Genomic DNA, 25,352 nt, shown 5'->3' with positions numbered 1-25,352 from the left:
TCTCTCCCCCTTTAACTAGAAGGCACTCTAGAAGGCACTCTAGAAATGTGCAATTGGGAAGCCTTTTAAGGAACTTTGTTTTTATTATTCATGTCTCCCTCGGCCGGTGCGCCGGCCCTCGGCGTGCAGTCTCTGTGGCGCAATCGGTTAGCGCGTTCGGCTGTTAACCGAAAGGTTGGTGGTTCGAGCCCACCCAGGGACGCTCATGTTTTCTCCATTACCTCAGTGGGGCCCGAAGGCTAAAACAAAGCGTGTCCTTCGGCTCTCTTCAGGTGACCGGCAACTGAGCAGACAAACAAGCGTTCACTGGAGACCCTTGCAAATGTACTAGCCGTTTGTTGAAGAGGTTTACATAGTTGATCGAGCCACTTCTTTGGCTCAGGAAGATAACTGCAGCACTTCTAGTCACACCTTAAGACAATCACCATGTGAATGTGTCGATGTTGATTGTCCAAGAACAGGGGGAGGTGTGAAAATTGTAGAACCGCCCTGTTCAAGTTAGATGATCCCATTGTTGGTGGCAGGAAGCCTGCATAGCTATTGGTGCCTAGATCGGCGTGGCTAAAGGTGACAATTGTTGTCAAATCGCTTGGCTAGCTAGAGCGATGTTCAAAATGGGCAGTGCAGATAGTGCCGATGTACAAGCTTCCGTCCCAGTGTATTGCTGGACTTGAAGTACACAGCGATGCAATTGTTGTTAAAGATCCTCCGGAGTTTTTCTGACACTCCAGTGGCTTACGGGGGTGACTATATTTCTCCAAATGTTCTGCTTCTCCCCAGTTTGTTTTCGTGACCTTGTGGATGTTTAGCCAAGACCCAGTCTGGCTAGCCACAAGCTTTCAAAGCACACCTGAGAGGGTCTGTAGACTCTTTTTGTTGTTACCGCGTCAGCCCGATATTGCAGAGTCCTAAGAAGCCCCAGCTTGGGTTCCAGTGGGTGGTGTGAGCCAAAAAGCAGATAGCGGTGTGTGTGGGTAGGTTTCCTGTAGGCCTCCTTGCCCAAATGCACCCCTTTCCTTGCCTTGCAAGACACAGTCCAAAGCGGGTCATTTGCTATTCGATGCCTTCGTCACCGAATAGCAAATGGTGCAATATGATGCCAGCTAAGGGTGTTAGCGTTGTTGCCAGATACTTAGCAATGTTGTGTGTGACAGAGTTGATTCTCTTTGGGAATCAGTAGTCAAAATGGCTGAACCTTGGCCCTGGATAATGCTGGACCTCCTGAGCGAGTTAAAGCATAAGGCCAGAGACTTTTCGAATGCCGAAGAAAGTCTCCACAGTTGTCGCTAAGCCAGGATATCTTAGGAGCTTTCTTCAAGGACCTGGATGACTTGGGTCTTTGCTTAGGGCCGCTTTGCAAGGCCAAAAAGGGATAGGAGTGCGTTGGCCGGGAATCGAACCCGGGTCAACTGCTTGGAAGGCAGCTATGCTCACCACTATACCACCAACGCAAGGCTGTCTGGGGCCTGTGCCACTATCTCTATCCAATTCGTGTCACACGTGGCGCTGATAAGAACCACGCCCCAGCGCAAGGTCAACTTGCTGCCATACGAATTGACCACTAGAAAGATAAGCTCGAAACATTTCCCCGTTTGTAGAGGGAATGGAAGAGAAGCCAGTCGATATGGTAAAGGTGGGGCCGTGCAGTGCGCATGAATGCCACTGACTGGGCCAAAACGTTGCGATGCCATACGCCCAACGTGGGGCTCGAACCCACGACCCTGAGATTAAGAGTCTCATGCTCTACCGACTGAGTTAGCCGGGCTAAGACGCTGCCTCCCGTGTGGCCTCTTGCTACCAACTGACGCCAATCACTTTTTGCTAACTTTCGGCCCAATTTGTTTTGATAGACGCAATGCGCTTCCAAACACTCCTGCGCTTACTTGCTGTCAGGGAGGTACATCACCGTTGCTGCTGTGGTTTTTGGGCTCCCAACAAAACGCGGTAGGTGCTTCGATTGTGTTTTCTCGCTGTGCAAAACGTGAAGCCGAGCTTTCCCACATCACAGCTGCCAAGGCATTTGACCTTTCAGGCAGAGGCGGCATAGACCAATCCCTCAAGGCAGAAGGACTAACGCAAAGGGCAAAGCGCTGGCTTTGAATGCAAGGAGTCACGGGCTACGACCCACCGGCGGCCCCTTCGATAGCTCAGCTGGTAGAGCGGAGGACTGTAGCGTCAACGTAGTAATCCTTAGGTCGCTGGTTCGATTCCGGCTCGAAGGATGCCCTCTTTTACCCTGCCTCTCTCCCCCTTTAACTAGAAGGCACTCTAGAAGGCACTCTAGAAATGTGCAATTGGGAAGCCTTTTAAGGAACTTTGTTTTTATTATTCATGTCTCCCTCGGCCGGTGCGCCGGCCCTCGGCGTGCAGTCTCTGTGGCGCAATCGGTTAGCGCGTTCGGCTGTTAACCGAAAGGTTGGTGGTTCGAGCCCACCCAGGGACGCTCATGTTTTCTCCATTACCTCAGTGGGGCCCGAAGGCTAAAACAAAGCGTGTCCTTTGGCTCTCTTCAGGTGACCGGCAACTGAGCAGACAAACAAGCGTTCACTGGAGACCCTTGCAAATGTACTAGCCGTTTGTTGAAGAGGTTTACATAGTTGATCGAGCCACTTCTTTGGCTCAGGAAGATAACTGCAGCACTTCTAGTCACACCTTAAGACAATCACCATGTGAATGTGTCGATGTTGATTGTCCAAGAACAGGGGGAGGTGTGAAAATTGTAGAACCGCCCTGTTCAAGTTAGATGATCCCATTGTTGGTGGCAGGAAGCCTGCATAGCTATTGGTGCCTAGATCGGCGTGGCTAAAGGTGACAATTGTTGTCAAATCGCTTGGCTAGCTAGAGCGATGTTCAAAATGGGCAGTGCAGATAGTGCCGATGTACAAGCTTCCGTCCCAGTGTATTGCTGGACTTGAAGTACACAGCGATGCAATTGTTGTTAAAGATCCTCCGGAGTTTTTCTGACACTCCAGTGGCTTACGGGGGTGACTATATTTCTCCAAATGTTCTGCTTCTCCCCAGTTTGTTTTCGTGACCTTGTGGATGTTTAGCCAAGACCCAGTCTGGCTAGCCACAAGCTTTCAAAGCACACCTGAGAGGGTCTGTAGACTCTTTTTGTTGTTACCGCGTCAGCCCGATATTGCAGAGTCCTAAGAAGCCCCAGCTTGGGTTCCAGTGGGTGGTGTGAGCCAAAAAGCAGATAGCGGTGTGTGTGGGTAGGTTTCCTGTAGGCCTCCTTGCCCAAATGCACCCCTTTCCTTGCCTTGCAAGACACAGTCCAAAGCGGGTCATTTGCTATTCGATGCCTTCGTCACCGAATAGCAAATGGTGCAATATGATGCCAGCTAAGGGTGTTAGCGTTGTTGCCAGATACTTAGCAATGTTGTGTGTGACAGAGTTGATTCTCTTTGGGAATCAGTAGTCAAAATGGCTGAACCTTGGCCCTGGATAATGCTGGACCTCCTGAGCGAGTTAAAGCATAAGGCCAGAGACTTTTCGAATGCCGAAGAAAGTCTCCACAGTTGTCGCTAAGCCAGGATATCTTAGGAGCTTTCTTCAAGGACCTGGATGACTTGGGTCTTTGCTTAGGGCCGCTTTGCAAGGCCAAAAAGGGATAGGAGTGCGTTGGCCGGGAATCGAACCCGGGTCAACTGCTTGGAAGGCAGCTATGCTCACCACTATACCACCAACGCAAGGCTGTCCGGGGCCTGTGCCACTATCTCTATCCAATTCGTGTCACACGTGGCGCTGATAAGAACCACGCCCCAGCGCAAGGTCAACTTGCTGCCATACGAATTGACCACTAGAAAGATAAGCTCGAAACATTTCCCCGTTTGTAGAGGGAATGGAAGAGAAGCCAGTCGATATGGTAAAGGTGGGGCCGTGCAGTGCGCATGAATGCCACTGACTGGGCCAAAACGTTGCGATGCCATACGCCCAACGTGGGGCTCGAACCCACGACCCTGAGATTAAGAGTCTCATGCTCTACCGACTGAGCTAGCCGGGCTAAGACGCTGCCTCCCGTGTGGCCTCTTGCTACCAACTGACGCCAAACACTTTTTGCTAACTTTCGGCCCAATTTGTTTTGATAGACGCAATGCGCTTCCAAACACTCCTGCGCTTACTTGCTGTCAGGGAGGTACATCACCGTTGCTGCTGTGGTTTTTGGGCTCCCAACAAAACGCGGTAGGTGCTTCGATTGTGTTTTCTCGCTGTGCAAAACGTGAAGCCGAGCTTTCCCACATCACAGCTGCCAAGGCATTTGACCTTTCAGGCAGAGGCGGCATAGACCAATCCCTCAAGGCAGAAGGACTAACGCAAAGGGCAAAGCGCTGGCTTTGAATGCAAGGAGTCACGGGCTACGACCCACCGGCGGCCCCTTCGATAGCTCAGCTGGTAGAGCGGAGGACTGTAGCGTCAACGTAGTAATCCTTAGGTCGCTGGTTCGATTCCGGCTCGAAGGATGCCCTCTTTTACCCTGCCTCTCTCCCCCTTTAACTAGAAGGCACTCTAGAAGGCACTCTAGAAATGTGCAATTGGGAAGCCTTTTAAGGAACTTTGTTTTTATTATTCATGTCTCCCTCGGCCGGTGCGCCAGCCCTCGGCGTGCAGTCTCTGTGGCGCAATCGGTTAGCGCGTTCGGCTGTTAACCGAAAGGTTGGTGGTTCGAGCCCACCCAGGGACGCTCATGTTTTCTCCATTACCTCAGTGGGGCCCGAAGGCTAAAACAAAGCGTGTCCTTTGGCTCTCTTCAGGTGACCGGCAACTGAGCAGACAAACAAGCGTTCACTGGAGACCCTTGCAAATGTACTAGCCGTTTGTTGAAGAGGTTTACATAGTTGATCGAGCCACTTCTTTGGCTCAGGAAGATAACTGCAGCACTTCTAGTCACACCTTAAGACAATCACCATGTGAATGTGTCGATGTTGATTGTCCAAGAACAGGGGGAGGTGTGAAAATTGTAGAACCGCCCTGTTCAAGTTAGATGATCCCATTGTTGGTGGCAGGAAGCCTGCATAGCTATTGGTGCCTAGATCGGCGTGGCTAAAGGTGACAATTGTTGTCAAATCGCTTGGCTAGCTAGAGCGATGTTCAAAATGGGCAGTGCAGATAGTGCCGATGTACAAGCTTCCGTCCCAGTGTATTGCTGGACTTGAAGTACACAGCGATGCAATTGTTGTTAAAGATCCTCCGGAGTTTTTCTGACACTCCAGTGGCTTACGGGGGTGACTATATTTCTCCAAATGTTCTGCTTCTCCCCAGTTTGTTTTCGTGACCTTGTGGATGTTTAGCCAAGACCCAGTCTGGCTAGCCACAAGCTTTCAAAGCACACCTGAGAGGGTCTGTAGACTCTTTTTGTTGTTACCGCGTCAGCCCGATATTGCAGAGTCCTAAGAAGCCCCAGCTTGGGTTCCAGTGGGTGGTGTGAGCCAAAAAGCAGATAGCGGTGTGTGTGGGTAGGTTTCCTGTAGGCCTCCTTGCCCAAATGCACCCCTTTCCTTGCCTTGCAAGACACAGTCCAAAGCGGGTCATTTGCTATTCGATGCCTTCGTCACCGAATAGCAAATGGTGCAATATGATGCCAGCTAAGGGTGTTAGCGTTGTTGCCAGATACTTAGCAATGTTGTGTGTGACAGAGTTGATTCTCTTTGGGAATCAGTAGTCAAAATGGCTGAACCTTGGCCCTGGATAATGCTGGACCTCCTGAGCGAGTTAAAGCATAAGGCCAGAGACTTTTCGAATGCCGAAGAAAGTCTCCACAGTTGTCGCTAAGCCAGGATATCTTAGGAGCTTTCTTCAAGGACCTGGATGACTTGGGTCTTTGCTTAGGGCCGCTTTGCAAGGCCAAAAAGGGATAGGAGTGCGTTGGCCGGGAATCGAACCCGGGTCAACTGCTTGGAAGGCAGCTATGCTCACCACTATACCACCAACGCAAGGCTGTCCGGGGCCTGTGCCACTATCTCTATCCAATTCGTGTCACACGTGGCGCTGATAAGAACCACGCCCCAGCGCAAGGTCAACTTGCTGCCATACGAATTGACCACTAGAAAGATAAGCTCGAAACATTTCCCCGTTTGTAGAGGGAATGGAAGAGAAGCCAGTCGATATGGTAAAGGTGGGGCCGTGCAGTGCGCATGAATGCCACTGACTGGGCCAAAACGTTGCGATGCCATACGCCCAACGTGGGGCTCGAACCCACGACCCTGAGATTAAGAGTCTCATGCTCTACCGACTGAGCTAGCCGGGCTAAGACGCTGCCTCCCGTGTGGCCTCTTGCTACCAACTGACGCCAAACACTTTTTGCTAACTTTCGGCCCAATTTGTTTTGATAGACGCAATGCGCTTCCAAACACTCCTGCGCTTACTTGCTGTCAGGGAGGTACATCACCGTTGCTGCTGTGGTTTTTGGGCTCCCAACAAAACGCGGTAGGTGCTTCGATTGTGTTTTCTCGCTGTGCAAAACGTGAAGCCGAGCTTTCCCACATCACAGCTGCCAAGGCATTTGACCTTTCAGGCAGAGGCGGCATAGACCAATCCCTCAAGGCAGAAGGACTAACGCAAAGGGCAAAGCGCTGGCTTTGAATGCAAGGAGTCACGGGCTACGACCCACCGGCGGCCCCTTCGATAGCTCAGCTGGTAGAGCGGAGGACTGTAGCGTCAACGTAGTAATCCTTAGGTCGCTGGTTCGATTCCGGCTCGAAGGATGCCCTCTTTTACCCTGCCTCTCTCCCCCTTTAACTAGAAGGCACTCTAGAAGGCACTCTAGAAATGTGCAATTGGGAAGCCTTTTAAGGAACTTTGTTTTTATTATTCATGTCTCCCTCGGCCGGTGCGCCGGCCCTCGGCGTGCAGTCTCTGTGGCGCAATCGGTTAGCGCGTTCGGCTGTTAACCGAAAGGTTGGTGGTTCGAGCCCACCCAGGGACGCTCATGTTTTCTCCATTACCTCAGTGGGGCCCGAAGGCTAAAACAAAGCGTGTCCTTTGGCTCTCTTCAGGTGACCGGCAACTGAGCAGACAAACAAGCGTTCACTGGAGACCCTTGCAAATGTACTAGCCGTTTGTTGAAGAGGTTTACATAGTTGATCGAGCCACTTCTTTGGCTCAGGAAGATAACTGCAGCACTTCTAGTCACACCTTAAGACAATCACCATGTGAATGTGTCGATGTTGATTGTCCAAGAACAGGGGGAGGTGTGAAAATTGTAGAACCGCCCTGTTCAAGTTAGATGATCCCATTGTTGGTGGCAGGAAGCCTGCATAGCTATTGGTGCCTAGATCGGCGTGGCTAAAGGTGACAATTGTTGTCAAATCGCTTGGCTAGCTAGAGCGATGTTCAAAATGGGCAGTGCAGATAGTGCCGATGTACAAGCTTCCGTCCCAGTGTATTGCTGGACTTGAAGTACACAGCGATGCAATTGTTGTTAAAGATCCTCCGGAGTTTTTCTGACACTCCAGTGGCTTACGGGGGTGACTATATTTCTCCAAATGTTCTGCTTCTCCCCAGTTTGTTTTCGTGACCTTGTGGATGTTTAGCCAAGACCCAGTCTGGCTAGCCACAAGCTTTCAAAGCACACCTGAGAGGGTCTGTAGACTCTTTTTGTTGTTACCGCGTCAGCCCGATATTGCAGAGTCCTAAGAAGCCCCAGCTTGGGTTCCAGTGGATGGTGTGAGCCAAAAAGCAGATAGCGGTGTGTGTGGGTAGGTTTCCTGTAGGCCTCCTTGCCCAAATGCACCCCTTTCCTTGCCTTGCAAGACACAGTCCAAAGCGGGTCATTTGCTATTCGATGCCTTCGTCACCGAATAGCAAATGGTGCAATATGATGCCAGCTAAGGGTGTTAGCGTTGTTGCCAGATACTTAGCAATGTTGTGTGTGACAGAGTTGATTCTCTTTGGGAATCAGTAGTCAAAATGGCTGAACCTTGGCCCTGGATAATGCTGGACCTCCTGAGCGAGTTAAAGCATAAGGCCAGAGACTTTTCGAATGCCGAAGAAAGTCTCCACAGTTGTCGCTAAGCCAGGATATCTTAGGAGCTTTCTTCAAGGACCTGGATGACTTGGGTCTTTGCTTAGGGCCGCTTTGCAAGGCCAAAAAGGGATAGGAGTGCGTTGGCCGGGAATCGAACCCGGGTCAACTGCTTGGAAGGCAGCTATGCTCACCACTATACCACCAACGCAAGGCTGTCCGGGGCCTGTGCCACTATCTCTATCCAATTCGTGTCACACGTGGCGCTGATAAGAACCACGCCCCAGCGCAAGGTCAACTTGCTGCCATACGAATTGACCACTAGAAAGATAAGCTCGAAACATTTCCCCGTTTGTAGAGGGAATGGAAGAGAAGCCAGTCGATATGGTAAAGGTGGGGCCGTGCAGTGCGCATGAATGCCACTGACTGGGCTAAAATGTTGCGATGCCATACGCCCAACGTGGGGCTCGAACCCACGACCCTGAGATTAAGAGTCTCATGCTCTACCGACTGAGCTAGCCGGGCTAAGACGCTGCCTCCCGTGTGGCCTCTTGCTACCAACTGACGCCAAACACTTTTTGCTAACTTTCGGCCCAATTTGTTTTGATAGACGCAATGCGCTTCCAAACACTCCTGCGCTTACTTGCTGTCAGGGAGGTACATCACCGTTGCTGCTGTGGTTTTTGGGCTCCCAACAAAACGCGGTAGGTGCTTCGATTGTGTTTTCTCGCTGTGCAAAACGTGAAGCCGAGCTTTCCCACATCACAGCTGCCAAGGCATTTGACCTTTCAGGCAGAGGCGGCATAGACCAATCCCTCAAGGCAGAAGGACTAACGCAAAGGGCAAAGCGCTGGCTTTGAATGCAAGGAGTCACGGGCTACGACCCACCGGCGGCCCCTTCGATAGCTCAGCTGGTAGAGCGGAGGACTGTAGCGTCAACGTAGTAATCCTTAGGTCGCTGGTTCGATTCCGGCTCGAAGGATGCCCTCTTTTACCCTGCCTCTCTCCCCCTTTAACTAGAAGGCACTCTAGAAGGCACTCTAGAAATGTGCAATTGGGAAGCCTTTTAAGGAACTTTGTTTTTATTATTCATGTCTCCCTCGGCCGGTGCGCCGGCCCTCGGCGTGCAGTCTCTGTGGCGCAATCGGTTAGCGCGTTCGGCTGTTAACCGAAAGGTTGGTGGTTCGAGCCCACCCAGGGACGCTCATGTTTTCTCCATTACCTCAGTGGGGCCCGAAGGCTAAAACAAAGCGTGTCCTTTGGCTCTCTTCAGGTGACCGGCAACTGAGCAGACAAACAAGCGTTCACTGGAGACCCTTGCAAATGTACTAGCCGTTTGTTGAAGAGGTTTACATAGTTGATCGAGCCACTTCTTTGGCTCAGGAAGATAACTGCAGCACTTCTAGTCACACCTTAAGACAATCACCATGTGAATGTGTCGATGTTGATTGTCCAAGAACAGGGGGAGGTGTGAAAATTGTAGAACCGCCCTGTTCAAGTTAGATGATCCCATTGTTGGTGGCAGGAAGCCTGCATAGCTATTGGTGCCTAGATCGGCGTGGCTAAAGGTGACAATTGTTGTCAAATCGCTTGGCTAGCTAGAGCGATGTTCAAAATGGGCAGTGCAGATAGTGCCGATGTACAAGCTTCCGTCCCAGTGTATTGCTGGACTTGAAGTACACAGCGATGCAATTGTTGTTAAAGATCCTCCGGAGTTTTTCTGACACTCCAGTGGCTTACGGGGGTGACTATATTTCTCCAAATGTTCTGCTTCTCCCCAGTTTGTTTTCGTGACCTTGTGGATGTTTAGCCAAGACCCAGTCTGGCTAGCCACAAGCTTTCAAAGCACACCTGAGAGGGTCTGTAGACTCTTTTTGTTGTTACCGCGTCAGCCCGATATTGCAGAGTCCTAAGAAGCCCCAGCTTGGGTTCCAGTGGGTGGTGTGAGCCAAAAAGCAGATAGCGGTGTGTGTGGGTAGGTTTCCTGTAGGCCTCCTTGCCCAAATGCACCCCTTTCCTTGCCTTGCAAGACACAGTCCAAAGCGGGTCATTTGCTATTCGATGCCTTCGTCACCGAATAGCAAATGGTGCAATATGATGCCAGCTAAGGGTGTTAGCGTTGTTGCCAGATACTTAGCAATGTTGTGTGTGACAGAGTTGATTCTCTTTGGGAATCAGTAGTCAAAATGGCTGAACCTTGGCCCTGGATAATGCTGGACCTCCTGAGCGAGTTAAAGCATAAGGCCAGAGACTTTTCGAATGCCGAAGAAAGTCTCCACAGTTGTCGCTAAGCCAGGATATCTTAGGAGCTTTCTTCAAGGACCTGGATGACTTGGGTCTTTGCTTAGGGCCGCTTTGCAAGGCCAAAAAGGGATAGGAGTGCGTTGGCCGGGAATCGAACCCGGGTCAACTGCTTGGAAGGCAGCTATGCTCACCACTATACCACCAACGCAAGGCTGTCCGGGGCCTGTGCCACTATCTCTATCCAATTCGTGTCACACGTGGCGCTGATAAGAACCACGCCCCAGCGCAAGGTCAACTTGCTGCCATACGAATTGACCACTAGAAAGATAAGCTCGAAACATTTCCCCGTTTGTAGAGGGAATGGAAGAGAAGCCAGTCGATATGGTAAAGGTGGGGCCGTGCAGTGCGCATGAATGCCACTGACTGGGCCAAAACGTTGCGATGCCATACGCCCAACGTGGGGCTCGAACCCACGACCCTGAGATTAAGAGTCTCATGCTCTACCGACTGAGCTAGCCGGGCTAAGACGCTGCCTCCCGTGTGGCCTCTTGCTACCAACTGACGCCAAACACTTTTTGCTAACTTTCGGCCCAATTTGTTTTGATAGACGCAATGCGCTTCCAAACACTCCTGCGCTTACTTGCTGTCAGGGAGGTACATCACCGTTGCTGCTGTGGTTTTTGGGCTCCCAACAAAACGCGGTAGGTGCTTCGATTGTGTTTTCTCGCTGTGCAAAACGTGAAGCCGAGCTTTCCCACATCACAGCTGCCAAGGCATTTGACCTTTCAGGCAGAGGCGGCATAGACCAATCCCTCAAGGCAGAAGGACTAACGCAAAGGGCAAAGCGCTGGCTTTGAATGCAAGGAGTCACGGGCTACGACCCACCGGCGGCCCCTTCGATAGCTCAGCTGGTAGAGCGGAGGACTGTAGCGTCAACGTAGTAATCCTTAGGTCGCTGGTTCGATTCCGGCTCGAAGGATGCCCTCTTTTACCCTGCCTCTCTCCCCCTTTAACTAGAAGGCACTCTAGAAGGCACTCTAGAAATGTGCAATTGGGAAGCCTTTTAAGGAACTTTGTTTTTATTATTCATGTCTCCCTCGGCCGGTGCGCCAGCCCTCGGCGTGCAGTCTCTGTGGCGCAATCGGTTAGCGCGTTCGGCTGTTAACCGAAAGGTTGGTGGTTCGAGCCCACCCAGGGACGCTCATGTTTTCTCCATTACCTCAGTGGGGCCCGAAGGCTAAAACAAAGCGTGTCCTTTGGCTCTCTTCAGGTGACCGGCAACTGAGCAGACAAACAAGCGTTCACTGGAGACCCTTGCAAATGTACTAGCCGTTTGTTGAAGAGGTTTACATAGTTGATCGAGCCACTTCTTTGGCTCAGGAAGATAACTGCAGCACTTCTAGTCACACCTTAAGACAATCACCATGTGAATGTGTCGATGTTGATTGTCCAAGAACAGGGGGAGGTGTGAAAATTGTAGAACCGCCCTGTTCAAGTTAGATGATCCCATTGTTGGTGGCAGGAAGCCTGCATAGCTATTGGTGCCTAGATCGGCGTGGCTAAAGGTGACAATTGTTGTCAAATCGCTTGGCTAGCTAGAGCGATGTTCAAAATGGGCAGTGCAGATAGTGCCGATGTACAAGCTTCCGTCCCAGTGTATTGCTGGACTTGAAGTACACAGCGATGCAATTGTTGTTAAAGATCCTCCGGAGTTTTTCTGACACTCCAGTGGCTTACGGGGGTGACTATATTTCTCCAAATGTTCTGCTTCTCCCCAGTTTGTTTTCGTGACCTTGTGGATGTTTAGCCAAGACCCAGTCTGGCTAGCCACAAGCTTTCAAAGCACACCTGAGAGGGTCTGTAGACTCTTTTTGTTGTTACCGCGTCAGCCCGATATTGCAGAGTCCTAAGAAGCCCCAGCTTGGGTTCCAGTGGGTGGTGTGAGCCAAAAAGCAGATAGCGGTGTGTGTGGGTAGGTTTCCTGTAGGCCTCCTTGCCCAAATGCACCCCTTTCCTTGCCTTGCAAGACACAGTCCAAAGCGGGTCATTTGCTATTCGATGCCTTCGTCACCGAATAGCAAATGGTGCAATATGATGCCAGCTAAGGGTGTTAGCGTTGTTGCCAGATACTTAGCAATGTTGTGTGTGACAGAGTTGATTCTCTTTGGGAATCAGTAGTCAAAATGGCTGAACCTTGGCCCTGGATAATGCTGGACCTCCTGAGCGAGTTAAAGCATAAGGCCAGAGACTTTTCGAATGCCGAAGAAAGTCTCCACAGTTGTCGCTAAGCCAGGATATCTTAGGAGCTTTCTTCAAGGACCTGGATGACTTGGGTCTTTGCTTAGGGCCGCTTTGCAAGGCCAAAAAGGGATAGGAGTGCGTTGGCCGGGAATCGAACCCGGGTCAACTGCTTGGAAGGCAGCTATGCTCACCACTATACCACCAACGCAAGGCTGTCCGGGGCCTGTGCCACTATCTCTATCCAATTCGTGTCACACGTGGCGCTGATAAGAACCACGCCCCAGCGCAAGGTCAACTTGCTGCCATACGAATTGACCACTAGAAAGATAAGCTCGAAACATTTCCCCGTTTGTAGAGGGAATGGAAGAGAAGCCAGTCGATATGGTAAAGGTGGGGCCGTGCAGTGCGCATGAATGCCACTGACTGGGCCAAAACGTTGCGATGCCATACGCCCAACGTGGGGCTCGAACCCACGACCCTGAGATTAAGAGTCTCATGCTCTACCGACTGAGCTAGCCGGGCTAAGACGCTGCCTCCCGTGTGGCCTCTTGCTACCAACTGACGCCAAACACTTTTTGCTAACTTTCGGCCCAATTTGTTTTGATAGACGCAATGCGCTTCCAAACACTCCTGCGCTTACTTGCTGTCAGGGAGGTACATCACCGTTGCTGCTGTGGTTTTTGGGCTCCCAACAAAACGCGGTAGGTGCTTCGATTGTGTTTTCTCGCTGTGCAAAACGTGAAGCCGAGCTTTCCCACATCACAGCTGCCAAGGCATTTGACCTTTCAGGCAGAGGCGGCATAGACCAATCCCTCAAGGCAGAAGGACTAACGCAAAGGGCAAAGCGCTGGCTTTGAATGCAAGGAGTCACGGGCTACGACCCACCGGCGGCCCCTTCGATAGCTCAGCTGGTAGAGCGGAGGACTGTAGCGTCAACGTAGTAATCCTTAGGTCGCTGGTTCGATTCCGGCTCGAAGGATGCCCTCTTTTACCCTGCCTCTCTCCCCCTTTAACTAGAAGGCACTCTAGAAGGCACTCTAGAAATGTGCAATTGGGAAGCCTTTTAAGGAACTTTGTTTTTATTATTCATGTCTCCCTCGGCCGGTGCGCCGGCCCTCGGCGTGCAGTCTCTGTGGCGCAATCGGTTAGCGCGTTCGGCTGTTAACCGAAAGGTTGGTGGTTCGAGCCCACCCAGGGACGCTCATGTTTTCTCCATTACCTCAGTGGGGCCCGAAGGCTAAAACAAAGCGTGTCCTTTGGCTCTCTTCAGGTGACCGGCAACTGAGCAGACAAACAAGCGTTCACTGGAGACCCTTGCAAATGTACTAGCCGTTTGTTGAAGAGGTTTACATAGTTGATCGAGCCACTTCTTTGGCTCAGGAAGATAACTGCAGCACTTCTAGTCACACCTTAAGACAATCACCATGTGAATGTGTCGATGTTGATTGTCCAAGAACAGGGGGAGGTGTGAAAATTGTAGAACCGCCCTGTTCAAGTTAGATGATCCCATTGTTGGTGGCAGGAAGCCTGCATAGCTATTGGTGCCTAGATCGGCGTGGCTAAAGGTGACAATTGTTGTCAAATCGCTTGGCTAGCTAGAGCGATGTTCAAAATGGGCAGTGCAGATAGTGCCGATGTACAAGCTTCCGTCCCAGTGTATTGCTGGACTTGAAGTACACAGCGATGCAATTGTTGTTAAAGATCCTCCGGAGTTTTTCTGACACTCCAGTGGCTTACGGGGGTGACTATATTTCTCCAAATGTTCTGCTTCTCCCCAGTTTGTTTTCGTGACCTTGTGGATGTTTAGCCAAGACCCAGTCTGGCTAGCCACAAGCTTTCAAAGCACACCTGAGAGGGTCTGTAGACTCTTTTTGTTGTTACCGCGTCAGCCCGATATTGCAGAGTCCTAAGAAGCCCCAGCTTGGGTTCCAGTGGATGGTGTGAGCCAAAAAGCAGATAGCGGTGTGTGTGGGTAGGTTTCCTGTAGGCCTCCTTGCCCAAATGCACCCCTTTCCTTGCCTTGCAAGACACAGTCCAAAGCGGGTCATTTGCTATTCGATGCCTTCGTCACCGAATAGCAAATGGTGCAATATGATGCCAGCTAAGGGTGTTAGCGTTGTTGCCAGATACTTAGCAATGTTGTGTGTGACAGAGTTGATTCTCTTTGGGAATCAGTAGTCAAAATGGCTGAACCTTGGCCCTGGATAATGCTGGACCTCCTGAGCGAGTTAAAGCATAAGGCCAGAGACTTTTCGAATGCCGAAGAAAGTCTCCACAGTTGTCGCTAAGCCAGGATATCTTAGGAGCTTTCTTCAAGGACCTGGATGACTTGGGTCTTTGCTTAGGGCCGCTTTGCAAGGCCAAAAAGGGATAGGAGTGCGTTGGCCGGGAATCGAACCCGGGTCAACTGCTTGGAAGGCAGCTATGCTCACCACTATACCACCAACGCAAGGCTGTCCGGGGCCTGTGCCACTATCTCTATCCAATTCGTGTCACACGTGGCGCTGATAAGAACCACGCCCCAGCGCAAGGTCAACTTGCTGCCATACGAATTGACCACTAGAAAGATAAGCTCGAAACATTTCCCCGTTTGTAGAGGGAATGGAAGAGAAGCCAGTCGATATGGTAAAGGTGGGGCCGTGCAGTGCGCATGAATGCCACTGACTGGGCTAAAATGTTGCGATGCCATACGCCCAACGTGGGGCTCGAACCCACGACCCTGAGATTAAGAGTCTCATGCTCTACCGACTGAGCTAGCCGGGCTAAGACGCTGCCTCCCGTGTGGCCTCTTGCTACCAACTGACGCCAAACACTTTTTGCTAACTTTCGGCCCAATTTGTTTTGATAGACGCAATGCGCTTCCAAACACTCCTGCGCTTACTTGCTGTCAGGGAGGTACATCACCGTTGCTGCTGTGGTTTTTGGGCTCCCAACAAAACGCGGTAGGTGCTTCGATTGTGTTTTCTCGCTGTGCAAAACGTGAAGCCGAGCTTTCCCACATCACAGCTGCCAAGGCATTTGACCTTTCAGGCAGAGGCGGCATAGACCAATCCCTCAAGGCAGAAGGACTAACGCAAAGGGCAAAGCGCTGGCTTTGAATGCAAGGAGTCACGGGCTACGACCCACCGGCGGCCCCTTCGATAGCTCAGCTGGTAGAGCGGAGGACTGTAGCGTCAACGTAGTAATCCTTAGGTCGCTGGTTCGATTCCGGCTCGAAGGATGCCCTCTTTTACCCTGCCTCTCTCCCCCTTTAACTAGAAGGCACTCTAGAAGGCACTCTAGAAATGTGCAATTGGGAAGCCTTTTAAGGAACTTTGTTTTTATTATTCATGTCTCCCTCGGCCGGTGCGCCGGCCCTCGGCGTGCAGTCTCTGTGGCGCAATCGGTTAGCGCGTTCGGCTGTTAACCGAAAGGTTGGTGGTTCGAGCCCACCCAGGGACGCTCATGTTTTCTCCATTACCTCAGTGGGGCCCGAAGGCTAAAACAAAGCGTGTCCTTTGGCTCTCTTCAGGTGACCGGCAACTGAGCAGACAAACAAGCGTTCACTGGAGACCCTTGCAAATGTACTAGCCGTTTGTTGAAGAGGTTTACATAGTTGATCGAGCCACTTCTTTGGCTCAGGAAGATAACTGCAGCACTTCTAGTCACACCTTAAGACAATCACCATGTGAATGTGTCGATGTTGATTGTCCAAGAACAGGGGGAGGTGTGAAAATTGTAGAACCGCCCTGTTCAAGTTAGATGATCCCATTGTTGGTGGCAGGAAGCCTGCATAGCTATTGGTGCCTAGATCGGCGTGGCTAAAGGTGACAATTGTTGTCAAATCGCTTGGCTAGCTAGAGCGATGTTCAAAATGGGCAGTGCAGATAGTGCCGATGTACAAGCTTCCGTCCCAGTGTATTGCTGGACTTGAAGTACACAGCGATGCAATTGTTGTTAAAGATCCTCCGGAGTTTTTCTGACACTCCAGTGGCTTACGGGGGTGACTATATTTCTCCAAATGTTCTGCTTCTCCCCAGTTTGTTTTCGTGACCTTGTGGATGTTTAGCCAAGACCCAGTCTGGCTAGCCACAAGCTTTCAAAGCACACCTGAGAGGGTCTGTAGACTCTTTTTGTTGTTACCGCGTCAGCCCGATATTGCAGAGTCCTAAGAAGCCCCAGCTTGGGTTCCAGTGGGTGGTGTGAGCCAAAAAGCAGATAGCGGTGTGTGTGGGTAGGTTTCCTGTAGGCCTCCTTGCCCAAATGCACCCCTTTCCTTGCCTTGCAAGACACAGTCCAAAGCGGGTCATTTGCTATTCGATGCCTTCGTCACCGAATAGCAAATGGTGCAATATGATGCCAGCTAAGGGTGTTAGCGTTGTTGCCAGATACTTAGCAATGTTGTGTGTGACAGAGTTGATTCTCTTTGGGAATCAGTAGTCAAAATGGCTGAACCTTGGCCCTGGATAATGCTGGACCTCCTGAGCGAGTTAAAGCATAAGGCCAGAGACTTTTCGAATGCCGAAGAAAGTCTCCACAGTTGTCGCTAAGCCAGGATATCTTAGGAGCTTTCTTCAAGGACCTGGATGACTTGGGTCTTTGCTTAGGGCCGCTTTGCAAGGCCAAAAAGGGATAGGAGTGCGTTGGCCGGGAATCGAACCCGGGTCAACTGCTTGGAAGGCAGCTATGCTCACCACTATACCACCAACGCAAGGCTGTCCGGGGCCTGTGCCACTATCTCTATCCAATTCGTGTCACACGTGGCGCTGATAAGAACCACGCCCCAGCGCAAGGTCAACTTGCTGCCATACGAATTGACCACTAGAAAGATAAGCTCGAAACATTTCCCCGTTTGTAGAGGGAATGGAAGAGAAGCCAGTCGATATGGTAAAGGTGGGGCCGTGCAGTGCGCATGAATGCCACTGACTGGGCCAAAACGTTGCGATGCCATACGCCCAACGTGGGGCTCGAACCCACGACCCTGAGATTAAGAGTCTCATGCGCTACCGACTGAGCTAGCCGGGCTAAGACGCTGCCTCCCATGTGGCCTCTTGCTACCAACTGACGCCAAACACTTTTTGCTAACTTTCGGCCCAATTTGTTTTGATAGACGCAATGCGCTTCCAAACACTCCTGCGCTTACTTGCTGTCAGGGAGGTACATCACCGTTGCTGCTGTGGTTTTTGGGCTCCCAACAAAACGCGGTAGGTGCTTCGATTGTGTTTTCTCGCTGTGCAAAACGTGAAGCCGAGCTTTCCCACATCACAGCTGCCAAGGCATTTGACCTTTCAGGCAGAGGCGGCATAGACCAATCCCTCAAGGCAGAAGGACTAACGCAAAGGGCAAAGCGCTGGCTTTGAATGCAAGGAGTCACGGGCTACGACCCACCGGCGGCCCCTTCGATAGCTCAGCTGGTAGAGCGGAGGACTGTAGCGTCAACGTAGTAATCCTTAGGTCGCTGGTTCGATTCCGGCTCGAAGGATGCCCTCTTTTACCCTGCCTCTCTCCCCCTTTAACTAGAAGGCACTCTAGAAGGCACTCTAGAAATGTGCAATTGGGAAGCCTTTTAAGGAACTTTGTTTTTATTATTCATGTCTCCCTCGGCCGGTGCGCCGGCCCTCGGCGTGCAGTCTCTGTGGCGCAATCGGTTAGCGCGTTCGGCTGTTAACCGAAAGGTTGGTGGTTCGAGCCCACCCAGGGACGCTCATGTTTTCTCCATTACCTCAGTGGGGCCCGAAGGCTAAAACAAAGCGTGTCCTTTGGCTCTCTTCAGGTGACCGGCAACTGAGCAGACAAACAAGCGTTCACTGGAGACCCTTGCAAATGTACTAGCCGTTTGTTGAAGAGGTTTACATAGTTGATCGAGCCACTTCTTTGGCTCAGGAAGATAACTGCAGCACTTCTAGTCACACCTTAAGACAATCACCATGTGAATGTGTCGATGTTGATTGTCCAAGAACAGGGGGAGGTGTGAAAATTGTAGAACCGCCCTGTTCAAGTTAGATGATCCCATTGTTGGTGGCAGGAAGCCTGCATAGCTATTGGTGCCTAGATCGGCGTGGCTAAAGGTGACAATTGTTGTCAAATCGCTTGGCTAGCTAGAGCGATGTTCAAAATGGGCAGTGCAGATAGTGCCGATGTACAAGCTTCCGTCCCAGTGTATTGCTGGACTTGAAGTACACAGCGATGCAATTGTTGTTAAAGATCCTCCGGAGTTTTTCTGACACTCCAGTGGCTTACGGGGGTGACTATATTTCTCCAAATGTTCTGCTTCTCCCCAGTTTGTTTTCGTGACCTTGTGGATGTTTAGCCAAGACCCAGTCTGGCTAGCCACAAGCTTTCAAAGCACACCTGAGAGGGTCTGTAGACTCTTTTTGTTGTTACCGCGTCAGCCCGATATTGCAGAGTCCTAAGAAGCCCCAGCTTGGGTTCCAGTGGGTGGTGTGAGCCAAAAAGCAGATAGCGGTGTGTGTGGGTAGGTTTCCTGTAGGCCTCCTTGCCCAAATGCACCCCTTTCCTTGCCTTGCAAGACACAGTCCAAAGCGGGTCATTTGCTATTCGATGCCTTCGTCACCGAATAGCAAATGGTGCAATATGATGCCAGCTAAGGGTGTTAGCGTTGTTGCCAGATACTTAGCAATGTTGTGTGTGACAGAGTTGATTCTCTTTGGGAATCAGTAGTCAAAATGGCTGAACCTTGGCCCTGGATAATGCTGGACCTCCTGAGCGAGTTAAAGCATAAGGCCAGAGACTTTTCGAATGCCGAAGAAAGTCTCCACAGTTGTCGCTAAGCCAGGATATCTTAGGAGCTTTCTTCAAGGACCTGGATGACTTGGGTCTTTGCTTAGGGCCGCTTTGCAAGGCCAAAAAGGGATAGGAGTGCGTTGGCCGGGAATCGAACCCGGGTCAACTGCTTGGAAGGCAGCTATGCTCACCACTATACCACCAACGCAAGGCTGTCCGGGGCCTGTGCCACTATCTCTATCCAATTCGTGTCACACGTGGCGCTGATAAGAACCATGCCCCAGCGCAAGGTCAACTTGCTGCCATACGAATTGACCACTAGAAAGATAAGCTCGAAACATTTCCCCGTTTGTAGAGGGAATGGAAGAGAAGCCAGTCGATATGGTAAAGGTGGGGCCGTGCAGTGCGCATGAATGCCACTGACTGGGCCAAAACGTTGCGATGCCATACGCCCAACGTGGGGCTCGAACCCACGACCCTGAGATTAAGAGCCTCATGCGCTACCGACTGAGCTAGCCGGGCTAAGACGCTGCCTCCCGTGTGGCCTCTTGCTACCAACTGACGCCAAACACTTTTTGCTAACTTTCGGCCCAATTTGTTTTGATAGACGCAATGCGCTTCCAAACACTCCTGCGCTTACTTGCTGTCAGGGAGGTACATCACCGTTGCTGCTGTGGTTTTTGGGCTCCCAACAAAACGCGGTAGGTGCTTCGATTGTGTTTTCTCGCTGTGCAAAACGTGAAGCCGAGCTTTCCCACATCACAGCTGCCAAGGCATTTGACCTTTCAGGCAGAGGCGGCATAGACCAATCCCTCAAGGCAGAAGGACTAACGCAAAGGGCAAAGCGCTGGCTTTGAATGCAAGGAGTCACGGGCTACGACCCACCGGCGGCCCCTTCGATAGCTCAGCTGGTAGAGCGGAGGACTGTAGCGTCAACGTAGTAATCCTTAGGTCGCTGGTTCGATTCCGGCTCGAAGGATGCCCTCTTTTACCCTGCCTCTCTCCCCCTTTAACTAGAAGGCACTCTAGAAGGCACTCTAGAAATGTGCAATTGGGAAGCCTTTTAAGGAACTTTGTTTTTATTATTCATGTCTCCCTCGGCCGGTGCGCCGGCCCTCGGCGTGCAGTCTCTGTGGCGCAATCGGTTAGCGCGTTCGGCTGTTAACCGAAAGGTTGGTGGTTCGAGCCCACCCAGGGACGCTCATGTTTTCTCCATTACCTCAGTGGGGCCCGAAGGCTAAAACAAAGCGTGTCCTTTGGCTCTCTTCAGGTGACCGGCAACTGAGCAGACAAACAAGCGTTCACTGGAGACCCTTGCAAATGTACTAGCCGTTTGTTGAAGAGGTTTACATAGTTGATTGAGCCACTTCTTTGGCTCAGGAAGATAACTGCAGCACTTCTAGTCACACCTTAAGACAATCACCATGTGAATGTGTCGATGTTGATTGTCCAAGAACAGGGGGAGGTGTGAAAATTGTAGAACCGCCCTGTTCAGGTTAGATGATCCCATTGTTGGTGGCAGGAAGCCTGCATAGCTATTGGTGCCTAGATCGGCGTGGCTAAAGGTGACAATTGTTGTCAAATCGCTTGGCTAGCTAGAGCGATGTTCAAAATGGGCAGTGCAGATAGTGCCGATGTACAAGCTTCCGTCCCAGTGTATTGCTGGACTTGAAGTACACAGCGATGCAATTGTTGTTAAAGATCCTCCGGAGTTTTTCTGACACTCCAGTGGCTTACGGGGGTGACTATATTTCTCCAAATGTTCTGCTTCTCCCCAGTTTGTTTTCGTGACCTTGTGGATGTTTAGCCAAGACCCAGTCTGGCTAGCCACAAGCTTTCAAAGCACACCTGAGAGGGTCTGTAGACTCTTTTTGTTGTTACCGCGTCAGCCCGATATTGCAGAGTCCTAAGAAGCCCCAGCTTGGGTTCCAGTGGGTGGTGTGAGCCAAAAAGCAGATAGCGGTGTGTGTGGGTAGGTTTCCTGTAGGCCTCCTTGCCCAAATGCACCCCTTTCCTTGCCTTGCAAGACACAGTCCAAAGCGGGTCATTTGCTATTCGATGCCTTCGTCACCGAATAGCAAATGGTGCAATATGATGCCAGCTAAGGGTGTTAGCGTTGTTGCCAGATACTTAGCAATGTTGTGTGTGACAGAGTTGATTCTCTTTGGGAATCAGTAGTCAAAATGGCTGAACCTTGGCCCTGGATAATGCTGGACCTCCTGAGCGAGTTAAAGCATAAGGCCAGAGACTTTTCGAATGCCGAAGAAAGTCTCCACAGTTGTCGCTAAGCCAGGATATCTTAGGAGCTTTCTTCAAGGACCTGGATGACTTGGGTCTTTGCTTAGGGCCGCTTTGCAAGGCCAAAAAGGGATAGGAGTGCGTTGGCCGGGAATCGAACCCGGGTCAACTGCTTGGAAGGCAGCTATGCTCACCACTATACCACCAACGCAAGGCTGTCCGGGGCCTGTGCCACTATCTCTATCCAATTCGTGTCACACGTGGCGCTGATAAGAACCACGCCCCAGCGCAAGGTCAACTTGCTGCCATACGAATTGACCACTAGAAAGATAAGCTCGAAACATTTCCCCGTTTGTAGAGGGAATGGAAGAGAAGCCAGTCGATATGGTAAAGGTGGGGCCGTGCAGTGCGCATGAATGCCACTGACTGGGCCAAAACGTTGCGATGCCATACGCCCAACGTGGGGCTCGAACCCACGACCCTGAGATTAAGAGTCTCATGCTCTACCGACTGAGCTAGCCGGGCTAAGACGCTGCCTCCCGTGTGGCCTCTTGCTACCAACTGACGCCAAACACTTTTTGCTAACTTTCGGCCCAATTTGTTTTGATAGACGCAATGCGCTTCCAAACACTCCTGCGCTTACTTGCTGTCAGGGAGGTACATCACCGTTGCTGCTGTGGTTTTTGGGCTCCCAACAAAACGCGGTAGGTGCTTCGATTGTGTTTTCTCGCTGTGCAAAACGTGAAGCCGAGCTTTCCCACATCACAGCTGCCAAGGCATTTGACCTTTCAGGCAGAGGCGGCATAGACCAATCCCTCAAGGCAGAAGGACTAACGCAAAGGGCAAAGCGCTGGCTTTGAATGCAAGGAGTCACGGGCTACGACCCACCGGCGGCCCCTTCGATAGCTCAGCTGGTAGAGCGGAGGACTGTAGCGTCAACGTTGTAATCCTTAGGTCGCTGGTTTGATTCCGGCTCGAAGGATGCCCTCTTTTACCCTGCCTCTCTCCCCCTTTAACTAGAAGGCACTCTAGAAGGCACTCTAGAAATGTGCAATTGGGAAGCCTTTTAAGGAACTTTGTTTTTATTATTCATGTCTCCCTCGGCCGGTGCGCCGGCCCTCGGCGTGCAGTCTCTGTGGCGCAATCGGTTAGCGCGTTCGGCTGTTAACCGAAAGGTTGGTGGTTCGAGCCCACCCAGGGACGCTCATGTTTTCTCCATTACCTCAGTGGGGCCCGAAGGCTAAAACAAAGCGTGTCCTTTGGCTCTCTTCAGGTGACCGGCAACTGAGCAGACAAACAAGCGTTCACTGGAGACCCTTGCAAATGTACTAGCTGTTTGTTGAAGAGGTTTACATAGTTGATCGAGCCACTTCTTTGGCTCAGGAAGATAACTGCAGCACTTCTAGTCACACCTTAAGACAATCACCATGTGAATGTGTCGATGTTGATTGTCCAAGAACAGGGGGAGGTGTGAAAATTGTAGAACCGCCCTGTTCAAGTTAGATGATCCCATTGTTGGTGGCAGGAAGCCTGCATAGCTATTGGTGCCTAGATCGGCGTGGCTAAAGGTGACAATTGTTGTCAAATCGCTTGGCTAGCTAGAGCGATGTTCAAAATGGGCAGTGCAGATAGTGCCGATGTACAAGCTTCCGTCCCAGTGTATTGCTGGACTTGAAGTACACAGCGATGCAATTGTTGTTAAAGATACTCCGGAGTTTTTCTGACACTCCAGTGGCTTACGGGGGTGACTATATTTCTCCAAATGTTCTGCTTCTCCCCAGTTTGTTTTCGTGACCTTGTGGATGTTTAGCCAAGACCCAGTCTGGCTAGCCACAAGCTTTCAAAGCACACCTGAGAGGGTCTGTAGACTCTTTTTGTTGTTACCGCGTCAGCCCGATATTGCAGAGTCCTAAGAAGCCCCAGCTTGGGTTCCAGTGGGTGGTGTGAGCCAAAAAGCAGATAGCGGTGTGTGTGGGTAGGTTTCCTGTAGGCCTCCTTGCCCAAATGCACCCCTTTCCTTGCCTTGCAAGACACAGTCCAAAGCGGGTCATTTGCTATTCGATGCCTTCGTCACCGAATAGCAAATGGTGCAATATGATGCCAGCTAAGGGTGTTAGCGTTGTTGCCAGATACTTAGCAATGTTGTGTGTGACAGAGTTGATTCTCTTTGGGAATCAGTAGTCAAAATGGCTGAACCTTGGCCCTGGATAATGCTGGACCTCCTGAGCGAGTTAAAGCATAAGGCCAGAGACTTTTCGAATGCCGAAGAAAGTCTCCACAGTTGTCGCTAAGCCAGGATATCTTAGGAGCTTTCTTCAAGGACCTGGATGACTTGGGTCTTTGCTTAGGGCCGCTTTGCAAGGCCAAAAAGGGATAGGAGTGCGTTGGCCGGGAATCGAACCCGGGTCAACTGCTTGGAAGGCAGCTATGCTCACCACTATACCACCAACGCAAGGCTGTCCGGGGCCTGTGCCACTATCTCTATCCAATTCGTGTCACACGTGGCGCTGATAAGAACCACGCCCCAGCGCAAGGTCAACTTGCTGCCATACGAATTGACCACTAGAAAGATAAGCTCGAAACATTTCCCCGTTTGTAGAGGGAATGGAAGAGAAGCCAGTCGATATGGTAAAGGTGGGGCCGTGCAGTGCGCATGAATGCCACTGACTGGGCCAAAACGTTGCGATGCCATACGCCCAACGTGGGGCTCGAACCCACGACCCTGAGATTAAGAGTCTCATGCTCTACCGACTGAGCTAGCCGGGCTAAGACGCTGCCTCCCGTGTGGCCTCTTGCTACCAACTGACGCCAAACACTTTTTGCTAACTTTCGGCCCAATTTGTTTTGATAGACGCAATGCGCTTCCAAACACTCCTGCGCTTACTTGCTGTCAGGGAGGTACATCACCGTTGCTGCTGTGGTTTTTGGGCTCCCAACAAAACGCGGTAGGTGCTTCGATTGTGTTTTCTCGCTGTGCAAAAGGTGAAGCCGAGCTTTCCCACATCACAGCTGCCAAGGCATTTGACCTTTCAGGCAGAGGCGGCATAGACCAATCCCTCAAGGCAGAAGGACTAACGCAAAGGGCAAAGCGCTGGCTTTGAATGCAAGGAGTCACGGGCTACGACCCACCGGCGGCCCCTTTGATAGCTCAGCTGGTAGAGCGGAGGACTGTAGCGTCAACGTAGTAATCCTTAGGTCGCTGGTTCGATTCCGGCTCGAAGGATGCCCTCTTTTACCCTGCCTCTCTCCCCCTTTAACTAGAAGGCACTCTAGAAGGCACTCTAGAAATGTGCAATTGGGAAGCCTTTTAAGGAACTTTGTTTTTATTATTCATGTCTCCCTCGGCCGGTGCGCCGGCCCTCGGCGTGCAGTCTCTGTGGCGCAATCGGTTAGCGCGTTCGGCTGTTAACCGAAAGGTTGGTGGTTCGAGCCCACCCAGGGACGCTCATGTTTTCTCCATTACCTCAGTGGGGCCCGAAGGCTAAAACAAAGCGTGTCCTTTGGCTCTCTTCAGGTGACCGGCAACTGAGCAGACAAACAAGCGTTCACTGGAGACCCTTGCAAATGTACTAGCCGTTTGTTGAAGAGGTTTACATAGTTGATCGAGCCACTTCTTTGGCTCAGGAAGATAACTGCAGCACTTCTAGTCACACCTTAAGACAATCACCATGTGAATGTGTCGATGTTGATTGTCCAAGAACAGGGGGAGGTGTGAAAATTGTAGAACCGCCCTGTTCAAGTTAGATGATCCCATTGTTGGTGGCAGGAAGCCTGCATAGCTATTGGTGCCTAGATCGGCGTGGCTAAAGGTGACAATTGTTGTCAAATCGCTTGGCTAGCTAGAGCGATGTTCAAAATGGGCAGTGCAGATAGTGCCGATGTACAAGCTTCCGTCCCAGTGTATTGCTGGACTTGAAGTACACAGCGATGCAATTGTTGTTAA

At 51.2% G+C, this 25,352-nt stretch overlaps 21 non-coding genes across 21 annotated transcripts; all 21 read left to right on the top strand.

Moving 5' to 3' along the window:
- Positions 1 to 128: 128 nt before the first annotated feature.
- TRNAN-GUU (transfer RNA asparagine (anticodon GUU)) lies at positions 129 to 202 on the top strand. Its single transcript has one exon. It is a non-coding gene; the product is annotated as a tRNA-Asn (tRNA).
- Positions 203 to 2,136: 1,934 nt separating this feature from the next.
- Positions 2,137 to 2,222, top strand: TRNAY-GUA (transfer RNA tyrosine (anticodon GUA)). Its single transcript is given in 2 exon segments — positions 2,137 to 2,173; positions 2,187 to 2,222. It is a non-coding gene; the product is annotated as a tRNA-Tyr (tRNA).
- Positions 2,223 to 2,369: 147 nt separating this feature from the next.
- Positions 2,370 to 2,443, top strand: TRNAN-GUU (transfer RNA asparagine (anticodon GUU)). Its single transcript has one exon. It is a non-coding gene; the product is annotated as a tRNA-Asn (tRNA).
- Positions 2,444 to 4,377: 1,934 nt separating this feature from the next.
- On the top strand, positions 4,378 to 4,463 carry TRNAY-GUA (transfer RNA tyrosine (anticodon GUA)). Its single transcript is given in 2 exon segments — positions 4,378 to 4,414; positions 4,428 to 4,463. It is a non-coding gene; the product is annotated as a tRNA-Tyr (tRNA).
- Positions 4,464 to 4,610: 147 nt separating this feature from the next.
- TRNAN-GUU (transfer RNA asparagine (anticodon GUU)) lies at positions 4,611 to 4,684 on the top strand. The gene has a single exon. It is a non-coding gene; the product is annotated as a tRNA-Asn (tRNA).
- A 1,934-nt stretch (positions 4,685 to 6,618) lies between these two features.
- TRNAY-GUA (transfer RNA tyrosine (anticodon GUA)) lies at positions 6,619 to 6,704 on the top strand. Its single transcript is given in 2 exon segments — positions 6,619 to 6,655; positions 6,669 to 6,704. It is a non-coding gene; the product is annotated as a tRNA-Tyr (tRNA).
- Positions 6,705 to 6,851: 147 nt separating this feature from the next.
- TRNAN-GUU (transfer RNA asparagine (anticodon GUU)) lies at positions 6,852 to 6,925 on the top strand. The gene has a single exon. It is a non-coding gene; the product is annotated as a tRNA-Asn (tRNA).
- Positions 6,926 to 8,859: 1,934 nt separating this feature from the next.
- TRNAY-GUA (transfer RNA tyrosine (anticodon GUA)) lies at positions 8,860 to 8,945 on the top strand. The gene is given in 2 exon segments: positions 8,860 to 8,896; positions 8,910 to 8,945. It is a non-coding gene; the product is annotated as a tRNA-Tyr (tRNA).
- Positions 8,946 to 9,092: 147 nt separating this feature from the next.
- TRNAN-GUU (transfer RNA asparagine (anticodon GUU)) lies at positions 9,093 to 9,166 on the top strand. Its single transcript has one exon. It is a non-coding gene; the product is annotated as a tRNA-Asn (tRNA).
- A 1,934-nt stretch (positions 9,167 to 11,100) lies between these two features.
- TRNAY-GUA (transfer RNA tyrosine (anticodon GUA)) lies at positions 11,101 to 11,186 on the top strand. Its single transcript is given in 2 exon segments — positions 11,101 to 11,137; positions 11,151 to 11,186. It is a non-coding gene; the product is annotated as a tRNA-Tyr (tRNA).
- Positions 11,187 to 11,333: 147 nt separating this feature from the next.
- Positions 11,334 to 11,407, top strand: TRNAN-GUU (transfer RNA asparagine (anticodon GUU)). The gene has a single exon. It is a non-coding gene; the product is annotated as a tRNA-Asn (tRNA).
- A 1,934-nt stretch (positions 11,408 to 13,341) lies between these two features.
- Positions 13,342 to 13,427, top strand: TRNAY-GUA (transfer RNA tyrosine (anticodon GUA)). The gene is given in 2 exon segments: positions 13,342 to 13,378; positions 13,392 to 13,427. It is a non-coding gene; the product is annotated as a tRNA-Tyr (tRNA).
- A 147-nt stretch (positions 13,428 to 13,574) lies between these two features.
- Positions 13,575 to 13,648, top strand: TRNAN-GUU (transfer RNA asparagine (anticodon GUU)). Its single transcript has one exon. It is a non-coding gene; the product is annotated as a tRNA-Asn (tRNA).
- A 1,934-nt stretch (positions 13,649 to 15,582) lies between these two features.
- Positions 15,583 to 15,668, top strand: TRNAY-GUA (transfer RNA tyrosine (anticodon GUA)). The gene is given in 2 exon segments: positions 15,583 to 15,619; positions 15,633 to 15,668. It is a non-coding gene; the product is annotated as a tRNA-Tyr (tRNA).
- Positions 15,669 to 15,815: 147 nt separating this feature from the next.
- TRNAN-GUU (transfer RNA asparagine (anticodon GUU)) lies at positions 15,816 to 15,889 on the top strand. The gene has a single exon. It is a non-coding gene; the product is annotated as a tRNA-Asn (tRNA).
- A 1,934-nt stretch (positions 15,890 to 17,823) lies between these two features.
- TRNAY-GUA (transfer RNA tyrosine (anticodon GUA)) lies at positions 17,824 to 17,909 on the top strand. The gene is given in 2 exon segments: positions 17,824 to 17,860; positions 17,874 to 17,909. It is a non-coding gene; the product is annotated as a tRNA-Tyr (tRNA).
- A 147-nt stretch (positions 17,910 to 18,056) lies between these two features.
- TRNAN-GUU (transfer RNA asparagine (anticodon GUU)) lies at positions 18,057 to 18,130 on the top strand. Its single transcript has one exon. It is a non-coding gene; the product is annotated as a tRNA-Asn (tRNA).
- Positions 18,131 to 20,064: 1,934 nt separating this feature from the next.
- Positions 20,065 to 20,150, top strand: TRNAY-GUA (transfer RNA tyrosine (anticodon GUA)). The gene is given in 2 exon segments: positions 20,065 to 20,101; positions 20,115 to 20,150. It is a non-coding gene; the product is annotated as a tRNA-Tyr (tRNA).
- Positions 20,151 to 20,297: 147 nt separating this feature from the next.
- On the top strand, positions 20,298 to 20,371 carry TRNAN-GUU (transfer RNA asparagine (anticodon GUU)). The gene has a single exon. It is a non-coding gene; the product is annotated as a tRNA-Asn (tRNA).
- Positions 20,372 to 22,538: 2,167 nt separating this feature from the next.
- On the top strand, positions 22,539 to 22,612 carry TRNAN-GUU (transfer RNA asparagine (anticodon GUU)). The gene has a single exon. It is a non-coding gene; the product is annotated as a tRNA-Asn (tRNA).
- A 2,167-nt stretch (positions 22,613 to 24,779) lies between these two features.
- On the top strand, positions 24,780 to 24,853 carry TRNAN-GUU (transfer RNA asparagine (anticodon GUU)). Its single transcript has one exon. It is a non-coding gene; the product is annotated as a tRNA-Asn (tRNA).
- Positions 24,854 to 25,352: the final 499 nt, after the last annotated feature.

The sequence above is a fragment of the Aquarana catesbeiana genome, unplaced genomic scaffold (genome assembly GCF_042186555.1).
Source record: "Aquarana catesbeiana isolate 2022-GZ unplaced genomic scaffold, ASM4218655v1 unanchor86, whole genome shotgun sequence".
NCBI classification, from domain to species: Eukaryota; Metazoa; Chordata; class Amphibia; order Anura; family Ranidae; genus Aquarana; species Aquarana catesbeiana.
Note: the sequence above shows the minus strand (reverse complement) of the source record. Positions and strands in the feature narration are given on the sequence as shown.